The 19184-nt window shown below is 38.3% G+C and overlaps 1 protein-coding gene and 1 pseudogene across 5 annotated transcripts in view; one reads left to right on the plus strand and one right to left on the minus strand.

Annotated features, from left to right (window-relative positions):
• The window catches only part of LOC106800812 (protein FosB-like), a 28717-nt pseudogene extending 19051 nt beyond the window's left edge, over positions 1-9666 (plus strand).
• DPP10 (dipeptidyl peptidase like 10) overlaps positions 1-19184 on the minus strand; it is an 830517-nt gene that overhangs the window by 363216 nt on the left and 448117 nt on the right. The window lies entirely within an intron of this gene.

Here is a 19184-nt window from a genome sequence, read left to right on the forward strand (position 1 = left end):
GCTAACATCCATGCCCATCTTCCTCTGCTTTATATGGGACGCCGCCACAGCAGAGATTGACAAGCAGTGCGTCGGTGAGCACGCGGGATCCGAACCCGCGAACCCCGGGCCGCCAAAGCGGAGCGCCGGCACTTAACTGCTATGCTACCGAGCTTTTGTCCATCACTTTCCAGGGTACTTCAAGGCTCACCTCTCTTCAAGTTGCCTTTTTCATCTTAGAGAGCAGTCAGTTAAGGGAAGGGCTGGTAGGCACTCCAGGAGAAGTTTAGTACCTATTTTATGTTTCATAATGCTAACACTGCCTGCATAGAAGAATAAAAAGATCAATTACAGCCATGATAATGAAATCATGGAAACTGCCTCTCATGTACTTAGAAAATTTTAAAATCAAACTTGCAAAATGAAAACTGACTTATCCCAAACTTTGACAACTGACTGCCATATGTCCCCCAAGTCATCAATGTGGCCTCCAAGGAGTTTATCACAGGTGCTAATCAATGCCAACTGTTGCAGTGCAGGTTGTCAATTGCAAGCTTCTACCATAGCATACACCAGGTCACTGAGACTGTCCCTTTGTCTCTGCTGTTAGAATGTAGGCATAAAGGAAGGGACTACGTCTTAATTAGGTTAATATTCCTTGTGATTAGAGGAGACCCAGCAAAATATAAACCAAGCATATATTGTTTGTATATTTTACATTTAACATTATTAGGATGTTCATACTATATATGCAATAAAAATAGGTACATAAGTAATATACGCAGACAGGAGACATATATTTGGGATATGCACGGTACAAATACATCTTATCTCTTTCATTTTAGAAAGTTATTTTTCTTTTTACTGGTCCCCTATACCACAGTTTACTTTAATATACCTGATAATTCCAAAAGTCTCAATATTCTAGCAATGCTCACAACTGGTATGTAAGTTAATGATTAGAGAGCTTGATTGCACACGCACATACCAAAGTCATGGGTGCTCAATCAATACAGTTTGATCAGGACATCTCAGTTTCTACTCTATATGACAAAAGAAGATAAGCCTAAATAAATCATAGCACTCAGACCTTAAAATGACATTTTCTTATGTAGTTTTAAAATGTAGAAATTGAAATTAATGGAGAGAAGTTAAATCCGTAGCAACATTACTAAGGTAGGAATGTGTGTGGTCTAAGTGTTGGAGTGAATACACTGCTGTGAGGAAATCTAGGGCAAGGCTACAGTTCAGAAAAAATGTGGACTCCTCCATGAGCTGGTAGGTCTTAACTGATCACTAGGGCCGGCCTGGCGGCGCAAGCAGTTAAGTGTGCGTGCTACGCGGCAGCGGCCCGGGTTCGCCGGTTCGGATCCCGGGCACACACCGATGCACCGCTTGTTAAGCCATGCTGTGGCGGCGTCCCATATAAAGTAGAGGAAGGTGGGCACGGGTGTTAGCCAGGGCCAGTCTTCCTTAGCAAAAAGAGGAGGATTGGCATGGATGTTAGCTCAGGGCTGGTCCTCCTTACAAAAAAAAAAAAAATCATCAACTGATCATTAAGTTGAAATGCATTATTTTGCCCTACTAATCACCAAATTTACCAAAATTTCTGATTTTATTAAGGTGATAGGTAGGATGACATTAGATACTAATTGGGTCTTCTGATTAACTCATAATCTATTTCAAACATATTAGTTAGGCATCTCTAAAATGAATATTAGACTGTACTTTTGACTGAGTAAAAGCTTATAAGCACTGATACAATATTTCTCATGATGGTTCTTCAAAATTGCCTTGTTGAATATTCATTCTCATTAAACAGGACTTGATATATATATACACACACACCCACACACAATTGATCAGATACTGACTTTAACTGAACCCAAAATGTACCAGGTAAAAAATAATTACTTGAATAAAATCTCTTCTCCCACGATGTTTTCCTCTTCACTTTCTTTCCTTTTAAGAATCAAGATGGGAATGTAGGGAGTGGTTGAAGGTTTCATTCAACTAGATGAAGCTTTCTACGTCCGTCTGTCTTTTTTTTTTTTTTTTTTTAAGTCCAGTCTAGGTACATTGTTTCAAACAAAAGTTTGGTTTTCTTTTTCTAAACAATTGTCTATGAATTTAATACATAAATGGAATCAAAGCTCATCCTTAAAATGTTTTCTCTATTCTTTAAAATTCCCTTGTTCTCATTCCAAGTAAAATAATCATGTTCCTAAGACTTTCCTCTAATCAAAATCTTTCTCATTAAAGTTAAGAAGCTGAGGTTACATCTGGAAATGGCTCTGATGGCTCCTTGCATGGTAATAGCTTCTCTCTCTCTTCTCTTTCTCTTTCTCTCTTTTTTTCTCTCTCTCCGTCCCCACTCCATCTCTCTCTCATTTTTTTGATATAATGTACATCTTTAAAATTTATCCATTGTAAGCATAAAATTCAAAGATTTGTAATGAATTTAGAGTGTTGTGCAATCATCACTATAATCTACTTTTAGATCGGTTCAATCATCCTCCCTAAAATTCTCTTGAGCCAATTTGCTGTCAATCTCTTCCTCCCCCACCCCCAAAGCACCAGACAATTTTCACTTTGTCTTTGTTAATCTGTTTTTTCTGGACATTTCAAATGAATGGAATCATATAATAATGTTTTTGAAGTTCATCTATTTTGTAGCATGTATCAGGAGTTCATTCTTTTTATTAATTTGTAGTCTACTGCATAGATACATATATTTTCTGTTTATCTATTCACCAGTTGATAAATTTTTGGATTGTTTTCAGTGTTTGGCTATACAAAAAATGCTCTTATGAACATTCCCATACAAGTTTTTGCATGAATATATGTCTCATTGTGCTTGGGCATATATCTAGTTGTGGAATTGCTAGGTCACCTGATTAGCATATGTTAAACTTTTGAAGAAACTGCCAAATTGTCTTCCAAAGTGTTGCACTATTTTATTTTCCCACTAGCAACATACGAAGGCTCCAGTCTCTCCACATCTTTGACAACACTTGGTAATAACTTTTTGATTATACCCATTCTTGTAAGTACATGGTGGTACCTCACTGTAGTTTTAACTTTCGTTTCCCTAAAGATTAATAATGTTGAGCACTTTTTCCATTGAGCTTATTATCCATTCATATATCTTCTTTGGGGAAATATTTGTTAGAATCTCTTGCCCCTTTCTTAAATTGTCTTTGTTTTCTTTTTTTTTTTTTGTGAGGAGGACCAGCCCTGAGCTAACATCCAACGCCAATCCTCCCCTTTTTTGCTGAGGAAGACTGGCCCTGGGCTAACATCCATGCCAATCTTCCTCTACTTTCTTTATATGGGACGCCGCCACAGCATGGCTTAACAAGCGGTGCATCGGTGTGCACCCGAGATCCGAACCGGCGAACCCTGGGCCGCCGCAGCGGAACGTGCGCACTTAACCGCTTGCGCCACCGGGCCGGCCCCTGTCTTTGTTTTCTTAACATTGAGTTTTGAGTCTTCAAATGTATTCTAGATATATAAGATAGAAGCTTTGCAATATTTTTTTCCCTGTCTATGGCTTGTCTTTTCATTCTCTTAGCAGTGTTCAGTCAAGTTAATCGATTTTCACTTTTATGGATCATGCTCTTGGTGTCATATTTAAGAACCTTGCTCTAAACCAAGATAATAAAGATTCTCTTGTAGGCCCCCCATCAAAAGTTTTATAGTGTTAGCTCTAACATTTAGGTCTTATATATGATCCATTGTCAATTTAAATATATATATGTTATATATGATCCAATTCTCAATTCGCAACCCTCAAAGGGTCCAAATTCACTTTTTTGCACGTGGCTACACAATTGTCTTATCATCATTTCTTGAAAATGCTACCCTTTCTCCCAATGAATTGCCTTGACACCTTGGGTTTGTAAATCAATTCACCATAAATCTCAAGGCCTTATTTTTTGATGTGCAACTGTATTCCACTGATTTATATGTCTATTGTTATGATAGCACCACACTCTCTTACCTTTAGAAAGTTATTATTAACTATAATCACATCAGGACTAATTTACTTTATGACCGTAAGTTTGTACCTTTTGACTACCTTCACCCATTTCACCCATCCCACGCTCTCTTGTCTCTGGCAACCACCGATCTGTGTTCTCTATCTATGAGTTCAATTTTTTTTTTAGACTCCACATATAAGTGAGATCATATGGTATTTGCCTTTCTCTGTCTGATTCCTTTCACTTAGCGTAATGCCCTCAAGGTCCATCTGCGTTGTTGAAAATGGCAAGATTTCCTTCTTTTATTATTTACGATTTTATATTTTATTATTCTTTATTATTTTTGATGTTAAAAAATCAGAACATTTAGAGTTTTGATGCAAAAGTCTGTATAAGTGCAAACACTTAGAGAAGTTCAAAAAGAAGGAAAAAAAATGTCTATGGGAATAAGGAAGGTGTACAGAAAACTTAGAAAGACTGGGAAATGTTGGGGAAGAAGAGAGGCAGGCACAGAAATGTCGCAGGTGGAATCACAGCCCATTTCCACGTCTAAGAATATGGAAGAGTCCGGTCATCTCGTGTGTCATCAGTACCCTGAGCACTCACACCCAAGAGGCAATTACAGGGCAGTCCTACTCATAGTGAACCAAGTTCAATCAGCCTCGACTTACATCAGGACAGAAGAGAAAACCTTACAGATTAGAAACTGTAGGGCTCAGGCCCTAGCTAACCAACTTGTTTAAGCTGAAGGACCAGCTTTTTGAGCACGCTACAGCATTTTCATGTGGTCTTTGAGAGTCAGCATAAACCCATGTTACACCTAAATGAAATTTCCTGCCTTTAGTCAAGTCAGGTGTGCCCATATAACAACCCCTCCAAGATCAAGCATAGAAGGACAACAGAAGCCTCATAAGCATATCAGTTCAAAATGAGTGTAAATTAATATAAATAAATCTAAAGAGCAAGCAGAGTAATGAGAGAGGAGAATTGAATGAGAAGATCTGTGTTCTGGTCCTGACTCTGCTACTAACAAACTGTGTGATCTTAAATCGTTGACTTGAGCTCCCTGGTTCCCCTTCACTAACCATTAAAATGGTCTAGGCAGACTGGATAGACTCTAATGTCACGTCTGCTTCAACCTTTCTGGGATTTAATGAATATCCACCACACACACACACAGCCCCCCTATGTAGTTGATACTCTGTTCCTTCAAAAAAATGATATATTTATTCTAAATTTCTCTGTACAGAAACATACAATGTTTAGCATTAAATTATATATGGATTTTTGTCATTTTTTTAGTATTTAATACATAATTATTCCTTCTTAAGTAAAAAATATTTAAAACTAACCAGTACACAAAGCAAATATTGTTTATTGAATATGAATAAAATACTTCTTAAAAGATATAGTTGTCACAGTACTTAAATCCAAGAGGCTAATTGTGCTTTCTTAATTTTCAGCTGTTTTCCATTGACAACATTTTTAACTAAGTAATTTCTTTCAAATATAATGCAATGAAAACAGTAAAATGGAAATTACAATTTTGTCAACACGTCTCCAAACATTTTACCATCTGAAGGAGCTGGAGGACAAGTGGCAAGACGCTTTCAAAGAGTTTGATGTACTGATGAAATCTTTGAGGATGCTTATTTAACATTTACTGAAATCTTGGAAGTTACAGTCTTATTGAAATAAAGCCTTCTTGATTAGAAGTTTCTTAAACAATAAATTATATATATTCAAATTCTATATCTTTTTAGCCTTTCCCATCTAGTTCTAATTATTCTTTCTCAATAATTGAAAAGTTTATGTATTAAACTGCCACTTTTTTCTTTCTTTTTTTGCTCAGGAAGTTTTGCCCTGAACTAACATCCATTGCCAATCTTGCTCTTTTTTTGCTTGAGGAAGATTAGCCCTGAGCTAATATCTGTGCCAATCTTCCTCTATTTTGTTTGTGGGATGACACCACAGCATAGCTGATGAGTGGTGTAGGTCTGTGCCAAGGATCCAAACCCACGAACCCAGGCTGCCGAAGCGGAGCGTGCCAAACTTTTACCCACTTGGCCACAGGGCTGACACTATACTGCCACTTTTTAATGAGCATTTTTTAATTGATAATTTAAACAGATGACAGGTTTTTTGAAACAACAACAACAATGCCTGTGAATAGAAGCTGCAATCAATACAGTAGCAAAACCCCTAGCTTCCAAGTTAGACATCCCTGCCCCATGCTTTGTCATTTAGTAAGTTTATCATTTGTGTAAAATCACAGTCTATGAGCCTCAGATTCTTCATGAGTAAGGTGAACACAAGAACAGTGGTCCTTATTGTACAGAATTTGATATTAAATAATATTTTATAAATTATAGAAGTCTATGTTCATATTTTTATTATCTCCCATTTTGAATATTACAACAAACAAAATCTTCTACAAGTGTGCCGAGATGTATGGTTGAGTTAAGAAAGACAGACAGAGGTAGATAACTTGGAAAGGATTGTGTCTTCAGAACTCAGCACAATTGCCTGACCACACAGAGTCAGCAAATGGTTTAGCAGCCTCTCCCAGCTAAAAGACATACATTAAACAAAAAGCAAATATTCAGGGCTATGAAGAAGAGCAAGTGTACATCATGTTTTATCTTCTGTTTTCCCATCTTGGTCATCCCAATAACATGGTGATGGAAAAAACAGAAGGGTGATGTTGGCTATATCTGGCCTTGGAGTCTTAATGTTCAAGTTTGCTTTTTTATTATATCTTAAGTATTGGCTTGTATCTTTGTGTGTCTTATATTTTAATGTTTCTTTGTTTTGTTTTTTCCTCAAAGTTTTACATTTAAAAAAAATCATAATTGAGGGCTTTATTTAATCAGATTCCAGATAATTTTCTACAGCCTAAGTGTCACATATTTAAAAGTCTCAAAGAATTGGGATTCAAGAGGCTTCAATCTATGCCTTTATTATGCTAATAATTAATCCTTGGGCTTCCGAAAAATAAATTCACTTCTCTGGGTTTTATTTAATTTGTTCCTGAATAATGAAAGGACAATTCCAGACCTAAAATGCCCCAAATTTAATCATAATTTTTACATACATATTTCTTGACTATAATATAGACTAATTTTCATATAATTTCTGTGACTGCCTCACTATTTACAGTCATAAATTCCTATTACATATGTGCCAAGGATCTGATGGAAGGCCTATGACTTACACCTTTGCAGTAATGTGGGAATAATTTTGCAATCTATATTGCAAAATTGGTATGGAGCTTAACGCAAAGTGACCATCAAAATCTTTGTTTACCCTCCAAAGGATGCACTCTCTTGATTCTGATCTCAGCATTTAGGGCAGAGGCTGGGATGTGTTCTTCACAGGACCCCAAATCCGATGTCCAATGCAATAAAGTCTCTAACGCTTTGCTGTGTTACATGTTCATGTGTCAGACATATGTAGGGATAACATTCAACTGGCCCTAACCAAGAGGGAAAATGAAGATAAACGATTCTCACTTCATGTCACATACTGTGAAATGTCAGGTTCAGCATCAATGTTAAGAGTACAGTGAATGCTCAAACCAGAGCTCTGTTTTTCTTTTCCTAGTGCTAATAGAATTATCTCAACCACTAAGATCAACTAAATTTTAAACCCTCATTCTTGTTTATCCTCTCAGCATATGTTGCTCTGATAATTTTTCCTAACAGGAAGCGACATCAACAATCTTACTGTTTTATTAAAATTTCCAGCAGTAAAATGAATGGTCTATTGGCCTGATCTCAAGGCTCTCTCCCAGTACGTCTTGCACCAAATGTTTTCCCAAATGTACTCGCTGACTCATTTAGAAATGTTTTTCTCCTATACAATTATAGTATTTAAAAAATTCACAGTATTTTTACAAGCCAAACTTAACAAAGCAGAGGAATTAGCTCCAACTCAAGTATATGATTTAATTTGCTGAAAATCGCACCATTTCATTTTTCTTTTATATAGAAATTCCTTCAAAAATATTTAATGGATTCATTCATTCATTCATTCAACAAATATTTATTGAGTGCCTTCTGTGTGGCCAGCACTATTCTAGGTATGAGAGAGAAACTAAAACAAATAAATTTGCTGACCACATGCTGCTTTTATTCTAGTGGAAGAGACAGAAAATAAACTAATAAAAACTATATAGTAAAACCTCAGGTAGTGATATTAGCTATGAAAAGAATGGTGGAGGAGAACTATTTCAGAAAATGTGGTCTGAGAAGGCATTTACTTGGATGTTTCAGTTCAGCAGAGCCTTGAATGAAACAGAGTCAGCATTTTTTAATTTACCCACGCATTTTCAGAGCACTTCTGAATTGATATAAAATTGAGGAATTCATTCAATAAACATTTGAGTACCTTTTCTTCATGTAGTAATTTTTGTGAATATTGGATTCTTTTCTAACAATGAGGATTTCATGAAATATCTTGAACTTTTCTTGTCCAGCAACAGTAGGTGATACTTTTCTTCACACGGTATATTTTATGAATACTGGGTTCTATGTTCTTTATGATCAGGATTAGGTCTCTAATTAGTTTTGCTCTAGAAATAGCAGATAATACTTGAGGGATGGGGTTGACTCCACTGGCTTCTTAGTTCAAAGGTACATATTCTTTGTGATGTCCTGAAGTACAGTTGTGAAGTTTCTTTAATACAGGTCCACTTTTCTTGTTCTTGTCTTGTTGTCATTGGCTTGTTTTTATCTGACATCTTCTTATTCTTTGATGGCATTTTAGACAAATAGGGCCCTATTCTGTTAGTTGCTTCTTTCTTTCCTTACCCACCAGCCTCTAAGGGACATCTTCACTTTCCAATGCACCTACTTCTCCCTAGAATGGAATTCTTCAAGTCTGCCACGTCTTGTCCTGTGCATTTTCCAGGACATCACCCTCCCCAGTAGCCAATCATTTGATTAACCACGTGGCAGACCTGTTCTCAGTGTTCTTCACACAGGGTGGATTACCCTCTTCTGTCCAAAATCTAGATGATGTTATGTCTATTCCGATACCAGCCACATCTTACATCCCTCTGCTCTCTTTGAAACATACCATTGGACCTGGGTCTGCACGCCCAACCGAGCCCTGCCTAGGAGACCCCGGGAGGAAACTCTTACTCAAGAGGAGGAAGAGAAGCCAAGGTTCCCTAGAAGGAAACAAACTGGCAGCAGCTAATGTAGGAACCGTCAGAGGGAGCTGACTGACTCCAGGTGGAATAAGATCAACTGAAGAAAGAAAAGGCAGAGCTGGAGTCCAAGATCAGGAACCTCAAAAGGAGAAGGAGTGTCTGAAGTTTGTGTTGGTGGCCCACAAACCAGGCTGCAGGATCCCCCACAAAGAGGCGCCCTGGGCTGGGCCCACTGGGGAAGGTGAGAGGTTTGTGGGGGACAGCATCCACTGAGGAAGATGGCTTCAGCGGCTGCTGCTGCACCCCCCACCGCCCCTGTCCTTCCAGACCAGCCAAGATGCAGCCCCCAACCTGACAGCTTCAATCTTTACACACAGTGAAGTTCAAGTCCTGGGCAAACCCTTCCTTGTTGTTAACTCTTCCTACATTTCATCATTTGTCCTCAGAGGCCTGGAGATAGAGGGCTCCATGTTCAAGGGAGCCCAACGCTGTGGCAGTGACCAGCCTTCCGACCCCCTGAACTCGCCCTCCCCTATTCTTGCTCTGTGAACTCTTTAGACATAAAACAAACACATAAGGGAGAGAGATTTGGAGGAAGAGGAGGAAGAGAGAGAGAGGAAGAGACTAAGTGGGCACGTGGCCTCGCTGCCTCTCCTGTCTGACCCTCTGCCGTCACAGCCATCAGACAGGAAGCTCTCCTTGTGTTTTGTGCTGTCTCTTGTTTCTGTGGCCCAGAGAGGCCAGAGAGCTGGTGACTTTGGGGGTGTGGGGGGTGGATACCCCCAGCTGCCTGTTGGCTGTCTCACCTCAACCCAACCTCTGGGGATGAGTGGCTGGGGATGATGACCACTTTTGGGCTGGAGGAAAAGGGGTACAGGCGGTGGGCTGTGGGGTGGGCTGGAATCCTTTCTAGAGAGACCCAACAAGGAAACGCCACACCCCCCACAATGTCTCCCATATCCACCCTTCAAGTTGGTGACTAGGCTGCTCCTTCCTGCTCCCCTGACCTTAGCTGATTTACCCAAATTTTCCATGTGGTTACATCCTTCTCTGATTTGAAGCCCATTTTAGAGGGAAGTCGATGCCCCTGTCATAATCTCCTCCCCACAACCCAGACTTATTCTGAAATGGGAACCTCCTTCCTTGACAGTCCAGTAGCTCCCTCCCAGCAAAACTTGCTCTGATTCGAATTTCTTGCCTCCTAAGGATCCCTCCAAATCAGTCCCCAGCCCTCCTTTCTGGTTACAGATTATTCCAGCTTCCTCAACCTACCTTCAGCCTCCTCTCCTGGCCTTCCTTGTTGGGCCTCTCTGATTCAGGCAGCAGGGGGCGCTGTGAAGCCTGTCCTGCTACAGTGTTTTATACTGTGAAATGAGTTGGCCTGATTGTGCGGTGGAGGCAGAGGGACAGAACCCTTCCATAGGGACTGCGCCCCCCACTCCTCAAAGCCTTTCCTTTGTCTCTCGTCCCTCCACTACCTCCTTCCTCCCCTCAGCAGGGAGTTAGACTCAAAGAGGTAACAGAATCCAGAGGGGGTGACAGTTACCTATCTGTTATCTGTGTGCCCTGTCTCCCCTGGATGCCCAGCCCCAAGCCTTGGTCTTTTTCTTTAAGGCCAGTCACCCTTCCCCAGCCTAAGATGTCAACTTTTCCCTCCCCTTGGCCCTCACAAATCCTTTTTAGAAAAAAGAGCAAGAGGAGGTTGCCAGGGGGCTCGACATTCTTCTGGAGAAGGTTTAAGGGCTGAGGCTTTGACCTCCACCCCCAATATTTTGGGACTGGCAAACTAGAGAGGGCTTGGCTCCCAAGATCCCAACTTCTCCTTTGACACCCGGAATCCTGGTTTTAGCTTCCCTACTCTGCCTTTCCTTGTGCTTCACCTCATGAGAATTTTATCATGAGGCAAATTGATACTTTTTAACATCAGAGGGTGGGCCATGCTGCTTTCCATGCAGCAAGGAAAACATTCCACTTGCCCGGTCCCTCAACTCCGGCTCTGAACCCAGACCCCTCCAGGAGCTATTTACCCCTTTCCCGGTTTCCGAAAGGCGCTTATATCTACTATGTATAAATAAACATATTTATTTAAATATATTAAATATACTAATTAATTATACATAGTAAATATATATAATATAAATTTTATATAATAAACATTTATAATTATATTAATTAATTAATAATATATATTAAATATATATGTAATAAATGTATATTAAATCCAAGGCAGATTCACCCTGAGCTAACATCTGTGTTAGTTTTCCTCTATTTTGTATGTGGGTTGCAGCCACAGCATGGCTGCCGACAAGTGGTCTAGGTCCCTGCCCAGGAACTGAACCTGAGCCACCGAAGTGGAGCACACTAAACTTAACCACTAGGCCACGGAGCCAGCCCTTTAAATATATAGTGTACATAAATAAAAACATGCTCATGTGTGTGTGAGTGCTTCTGTAACCTCAACCTAGGTCACGTTGGCTTTCAAAGCGTGCCATTGAAATGGAAGCACTGCTTCTGGAAACTTTGAGTTAGCCTGTCTTATGCTGTCTTTTCTCTGGCTGTGTCTATCTGACTGTCTCTAGCTGTCTCTTTTCTTATTGTCTCAGCCCCTCTGTCTTTTTCTGACAATCTCTGGCTGTCTCTTTTCTGAATGTCTTTCCCCCTCTGTCTCTTCTCTCCCCATTTTTATCTGACCATTTCCACCTGTCTCCTTTCTGACTGTCCCTGATCCTCCAGGTATCCTCTGACTCGGGGTTCATTGGAGACATGACATTTTACTATTGTGAGTAAGCCTGAGAGAGCACAGATTTTTACAATCTGTACCTTTGAGAATTCTGGGTGCTAGTATGAGACTGTGAGCAGGCCCTTCCCCTGAAGACCTCAATTTATTGGATACCTAACCCCCTTATACCATGCTGTATTTGTGATTCTCTGTTTGTATTTTGCACTTCACCCCTTGGGAGTTGGAGCTGGATGGCAGTGGGCCGCTACCTGTCCCCCCCACTATAGTTATGCACTGTCCCAATAAAAAGCAATTAAAAATGCAAAAAGAAAAAAATCTAGCTGACTTTATGCCTAAAATCTTCTGTCCAAAATCTAGACAATATTGTATTTATTCCAATACCAGCCATATCTTGCAATTCTCTGCTCTCTTTGAAACTTACCTATCTGAAGCTTGTTACAACTACATATAATTTATTATCACCATGATCATCATCATTATATCCATCATCTTTTAGTATACAACTGTATTACTACCATCCTGCTCAAGAATCTGTCATTAGTGGAGATAAAATATCCTTGACCCTCACCATCAGTTAGCATCAGCCAATGTAAATAAGAATCAAATCCTGTAATGAGCCTGCTAACATAACTAACCTGTGGAAACATGCCACAAGTCCAGGTCTATCTAAGGATTTTAGGAAGTGTACATATGTTTATGAGCCTATCAGAACGCATTAGTACTACACCAGCAGTGATCTCTGCTTTTTAACTAAAACTACTTTATCTACTTGGCTCCTAGCAATGTGTCCTCAAACAGGACCTCCTATGATCTGAAAACCAGAAAACTAAAACACTTTGGAGTTTGCTTCAGAAACATAAGAAACTGGAACATCTTCCCCCTCCATGACTAGGGCCTAGGAAAAGTTTTTGAAATACAATGAACGAGTAACTACAACAAAAGATTTGGAAAGAAAAGAATTCCCAAGGAAATCTGTGATTGATAAAGGCTTCCATATAACATGTCACCAATGAGAATATTTTGATTTATTATTAATACAAGACACAGTGAAAATTACATCCTTCACTTTCTTAATTATGTTCAAAGGTCTTAGGAAAGACCAGGTGGCTCAGTCTAATTTAGGTGAAAACAAACCCCAATTTAATTACATGAGACTCATTAAATTGCTAAGTTTAGAACATCAACAGAATGAGTTACTATTTAAGGTCAAAATAGGACTAATCTATAAGAGTATGTATTCACTCCTTACTTTGAAAAAGACAGGAGGAGGAAAAACACTGATGGGGGAGTGGGCGGGAAGTGAGAGGAAAAAGAAAGAGGTTGAAAGGAAGAAAAAAAAGGAGAGACTGAAGGGACTAGAACTCAGATTCTCTCTGTTTGGACTTGAGATCAAATTCATTTAGGATTCCTATATTGAGTAAACGTGGCGGAGGCCCTTTTCACTTGTTTCAGAGCACTTGACCACACGCTATAACAAGATAAAGGGCAGAGCATGTTATTTGAACATTATCTGGTGTGTATGTGTGGAGGGGGAGATGGGGGCAGGGACAAACTGGCACCAAGAATTTTTCCCTAGGGAATAGTTGGCAATATGTGGTGACATTTTTGGTTGCTACAACTGGGAGATGCTACCGGCATCTGGTGGTTAGAGGCCAGGAATGCTGCTAAACAGACTACAATGCACAAGATAGGCCCCACAGCCAAGAATTGTTTGTTCCGAATCTCGATAGTGCCAAAGTTGAGAAACCCTGACCTAGATCAGTTGTTTTTAAACTTTAGCTATCAGAACCATGTGGAGGACTTCTTAAAAACACAGATTGCTAAGTGCCATCCCCCTATTTCTGACACAATAGGTCTTTGTGGGGGCCCTAGAGATTACATTTCTAAGAAATTTCTTGGTATTGCTAACGTTACTTGCGTGGGAACCACATTTTGAGAACTATTGTCTTGACTGAAATCATTTTGACATAACTACTTATAAAATGCTACAATTCTCCTTATATAATATCTAGAATCACAAATGCAATGTCCATCTTCCCTTCTAGACTCTAAGCTCAGTTAGAGCAAGGGCAATGTCTGTTGAGGGCAGCGCTGCTGATTCACATAACAGGTACTCAAATTTTCAGTGAATAACAAATTCTTGAATTTAAGTGTTTAGAAAACGGCTACAAAGTTTCAAAGTCTAAGGATTTGAAGACCATCTCCTTCATAGAACAACAACAAAATGCTTGTTGATGATACATTTTTAACATTGAGATAGAAGTCTGGGAGGCCAGCATTTACTGCTGTTTGTATATCTTCTGCCTTGAAGGTTGAAAGCATCAACAAAACTGTGCTCAAATTGTTTTAAGTCTTGAAGAATTCACTTTAACATATCTATACAAATCATTGATACTAATGAAAATCATGTGACTATCTCATGATTACTCTTAGGCTCACCAAATCAAAGAAAGAATTTATTAGAACATAATGCTGAACTTTTTTTTTAATTTATCTTTTTGTGTGAGGAAGATCACCCCTGAGCTAACATCCATGGGAATCCTCCTCTTTTTGCTGAGGAAGACCGGTTCTGAGCTAACACCTCTTGCCAATTCTCCTCCTTTTTTTTCCCCAAAGCCCCAGTAGATAGTTGTATGTCATGGTTGCACATCCTTCTAGTTGCTGTATGTGGGACGCGGCCTCAGCATGGCCAGAGAAGCGGTGCGTTGGTGCGCGCCCGGGATCCGAACCTGGGCCGCCAGTAGCAGAGCGCACGTGCTTAACCGCTAAGCCGCAGGGCCAGCCCAATGCTGAATTTTTAAAAAGACTTTTTATTAGCTTGAATGTAAAATAAGAAAGACGAACTAAAAAAGCATAAATCAGTAAAATAGTTTACAATACAGAACAATAGCCTGGACCCTTGTTAAGCCCTCCCCTCTCATCCAGACAGTGCTATCCCTGGTTTTCTAATCCTGTATTTTCAGATGAAATTAAAGCCACGCGGTGTACAGAAACGTTAAAGACACCTGTCTTCAACAGATAATGGACCAAACGTTGACAATTCTGGCAAGTGTTAAATGCTCAATTTTTCCCCCTTACATTTCTCTCAATTGTGAAACCCTCTTGAGAAAAAGAAAAAAGTCTGTGATGTCAGTTTTTAATACAGTTGCAAGGGGGAGCTACTCTATATACATTCAAAAAAACAGACTACATTTAGTAATTTTTTTCTTTAGGTTAGTGTTCAATCTAAAACCTGATATCTCTCAATAATCATCAAAGGCGTTAAATAAATGGCATGTTGATTTACTGTCTTCTCTCCTGTAATCTATTGACATGTGAGTAACCAAAATAATCTTCCTAAAACAGCACTTTGATCTCCTTCCTCTCTTACAAATCTTAAGCAACATTCCACTGAACACTGAATACTATAAAAAACAAAAAACTGATTCCAGAAAATCAAGAATTAGGCTAACTCAGAAATATTCCCATAATAAACCTAAAAATACTGGATGAAATACACACACACACACATGCACACAGGCTCACACAAAGCTATAGTACAGCTGAGCTTGCAAGATTGAAAGAAAATAGAAATCTAGAGCAATAGGCAACCAGACCGACTGGGGAGAGCCCTGGTGAGAAGGGGCAGGAGGTCTGGACTTAGTTACAATAAAGGAAGCAGATTTTGATGTTCACACAAGGCAGAGCTGAGGCTACTACATTAAATCTAAGACTTTATGAGAATGCAAAACTCACAGAGAAAAAATCTTCACTTCCCAATGCAAGAAAATAAGAAGAAGCTTGTCTCGACCTGGCTCTGGGAATGATTGAAAAAAACGAAAAGTGCCCCATGATAAATCAAATTACTACATCTGTGTTGTTGTACAAATTTGGAGTCTAAATTTATACTAACCATGTGCGATTTCAGAAACTCAAAACCAAGAAATAGTCACATTTAAGTGCTCAATAGCCACACGTGTCTAGCAGCTACTGTATTGAACATTACAGGTCTAGAGTATGAGACAGGTAAGTGATTTTGCGAACATAACCACAGGGCATCCTAGAAAATCATAGTAATCATAAACATGAACAGGTGGAAGTAGAAAAGTTTCTTAGAAGAGATAATAATTCATCTGCCTTCAAATTGCAAATAGACATATATTGGTCACATACCAAAGCCTTTCCCAACTTTCATCCCTCACGACTCCACATAAAATCTTTATCTACTATCAAGTCCCGCAACACAGAGCTAAAGCTAAGTCATATAAATCACAGCATGCTGAAGCACCCAGCTGGCAGTGTGTGTTCCTGTCTCCGGATTCACACAGCACTATTACTCAGCTACACCTTTGGCTCTTAACACTACATTTCTTTATTTTCCAATTTTCTTCTTGTGACTAACTTTATCATTTTATTTTATTGGATTTAGTTTTATGAGTTACCTCAAAATCTTGCTGGAGTTAAAATAAGAAACTGAACTGGGAAATAATAAAATATGTATAACACTAAATTAGAAAGAAGAAGAATACAGATAAAAGAGAAATACTTTAAAAAAAGGAAGGAAAGGAATAAAATATATAAATGAAGCTCTACGTGGCTTTTATAGTTGAATATGCCATTGAACTTTCTAAAAACCAATGTAACAGAAAAACAATGTTAGTCCAGTAATCTTTATTATCTTAACGAAAGAAACATATTTTTTCTTTATAGAAGGAAAATTTTCTTGTCACTAAAATTCACTTTTCATTTAATATATGGAAATATTATACACACACACATACAATACCTATCTTTCTAAGTAACAGATTCCTCCAGGGCGAGTAGTTTATCGCATGGTCATAATGCCAAGAAAAAAATTGATGATAAAAGAAATAGTTGATTCGCAAAATGAAGAATTAGAATAAGTAGCACTAAAGTATTTCTTTTTGAAAGTGTGCAATTACTACTATAAAATCAAAACCAGCAACTCTGAAAATCAATAGTGGTAACTCAGCATAAACTAGAATTTAGAGGGGCAGCATAAAAATTATAATATCGTCTAAAATGTTTATCAAGCTTTATATCATTTCTTTTTTTATAAAGTTTGGTCTATAGATTTCATATGTTTAAATGTAATTTATTTCAGATCTTCAATAACAGCTCAATTTTATACTCAATTCAGAACAGCTATCTGGATAAATATATACATTGTAGTTTATATTTTATTTAAGGTTAATAAATAAAGTCATTTTGTCCAACTGTATGGAAAATCAGATATATTTTAATAAGAATTTCGTTTAACTGTCACCTAGGAGAAAGACAAAGTATCTAGATTCAGGGAAATTGATTTACATTCCTTAAACTCCAAATAAAACTGAATTTATTTGTATGTATGAGAAGTTCCTGAAATTCTGTTTTGTTTTATATGTTTTGTGGAGTATATTTTTCAAGATTAAAATATTTTCACTGATTTTTATTGTGATAAAATACTCACAACAGATTTCCCTATTTTAACCCATTTTTTAGTGTACAGCTCAGTCGCATTAAGTACCTTCATATTGTTGACAACTATAACCACTATTCATCTCCAAAAGTTTTTTATCATCTCAAACTGAAACTCTGCACCCATTAAACAATACTCCCCATTACTGCCTACCCCCAGGACCTGGTAACTACTGTTCTACTTTCTGTCCTATGAATTTGACTGGTTTAGATACTTTGTATAAGTAGAATCATATAATGTTTGTCTTTTTGTGTCTGACTTAAAGTTAGCACAATGTTTTCAAAATTCATCCATGTTGTAGCATGTATCAGAATTTCATTCCTTCTTAAGGCTGAATAATACTCCACTGCATGCATATATCACAGTTTTTTATCCATTCATCCATCAATGGACATTTGAGTTGTCTCTACATTTTGGCTACTGTGGATAATGCTGCTGTGAACATGGTGCACAAATACCTTGAGTCTCTTCTTTCAATTCTTTTGGGTCTATACCTAGAAGTGGAATTTCTGGTTCATATGGTAATTTTGTGTTTAATTTTTTGAGGAACCACCATACTGGCTTCCACAGCAGTTATACCATTTTACAATCCCACCAGCAATTCACAAAGGTTACAATTTCTCCACATCCTTGCCAACACATTTTCCTTTTTTTGTTTGTTTTTGATAATTGCCACCCTAATAAGTGTGAAGTCATATTTCATTGCAGTTTTGATTTGAATTTCTCTAATGATTAGTGATGTTTAGCATCTTTTCATGTGCTTATTCCCACTTTTTTTTTTAAATAATATTATTTACTTTATTTTACTATTTTCATTCTCATAGGAAATATTAAAATAGTGCCATGTCCCTTACATTAAGTGGTCTCAGATGACCCAGATATGTGAGACTTGGTAATTCTTGAACACTTGTCTATATTATCTGACAGCCATTTATCACTTATTCCTTCTTTTTTTTTTTTTTTTTTCATTGCCAACAATGTACTTATTTGTTTATTGCAGTAACATTGGTTTATAACATTGCAAAAATTTCAGGTGTACATCATTGTACTTCTATTTCTGCATGGACTACATCATGTTCACCACCAAAATACTAATTACAACCCATCACCACACACATGTACCGAATTATCCCTTTCACCCTCCTCCCTCCCCCCTTCCCCTCTGGTAACCACCAATCCAATCTCTGTCCCTATGTGTTTGTTTATTGTTGTTATTATCTACTACTTAATGAAGGAAATCATACGGTATTTGGCCTTCTCCCTCTGACTTATTTCACTTTGCATTATACCCTCAATGTCCATCCATGTTGTCACAAATGGCTGGATTTCGTCGTTTCTTATGGCTGAGTAGTATTCCATTGTGTATATATACCACAGCTTCTTTATCCATTCGTCCCTTGATGGGCACTTAGGTTGCTTCCAAGTCTTGGCTATTGTGAATAATGCTGCAATGAACACAGGGGTGCATGTACCTTTGCAAATTGGTGTTTTCAAGTTCTTTGGATAAATACCCAACAGTGGAATAGCTGGATCATATGGTAGTTCTATCCTTGATTTTTTGAGGAATCTCCATACTGTTTTCCATAGTGGCTGCACCAGTTTGCACTCCCACCAGCAGTGTATGAGAGTTCCCTTCTCTCCACATCCTCTCCAACACATGTTGTTTCCTGTCTTGTTAATTATAGCCACTCTGACGGGCGTGAGGTGATATCTCATTGTAGTTTTGATTTGCATTTCCCTGATAGTTAGTGATTTTGAACATCTTTTCATGTGTCTGTTGGCCATCTGTATATCTTCTTTGGAGAAATGTCTGTTCAGGTCTATTGCCCATTTCTTAATTGGGTTGGTAGTTTTTTTGTTGTTGAG

This window comes from Ceratotherium simum, chromosome 9 (genome assembly GCF_057802395.1).
Source record: "Ceratotherium simum simum isolate JZ-2026a chromosome 9, ASM5780239v1, whole genome shotgun sequence".
In the NCBI taxonomy this organism is placed as follows: domain Eukaryota; kingdom Metazoa; phylum Chordata; class Mammalia; order Perissodactyla; family Rhinocerotidae; genus Ceratotherium; species Ceratotherium simum.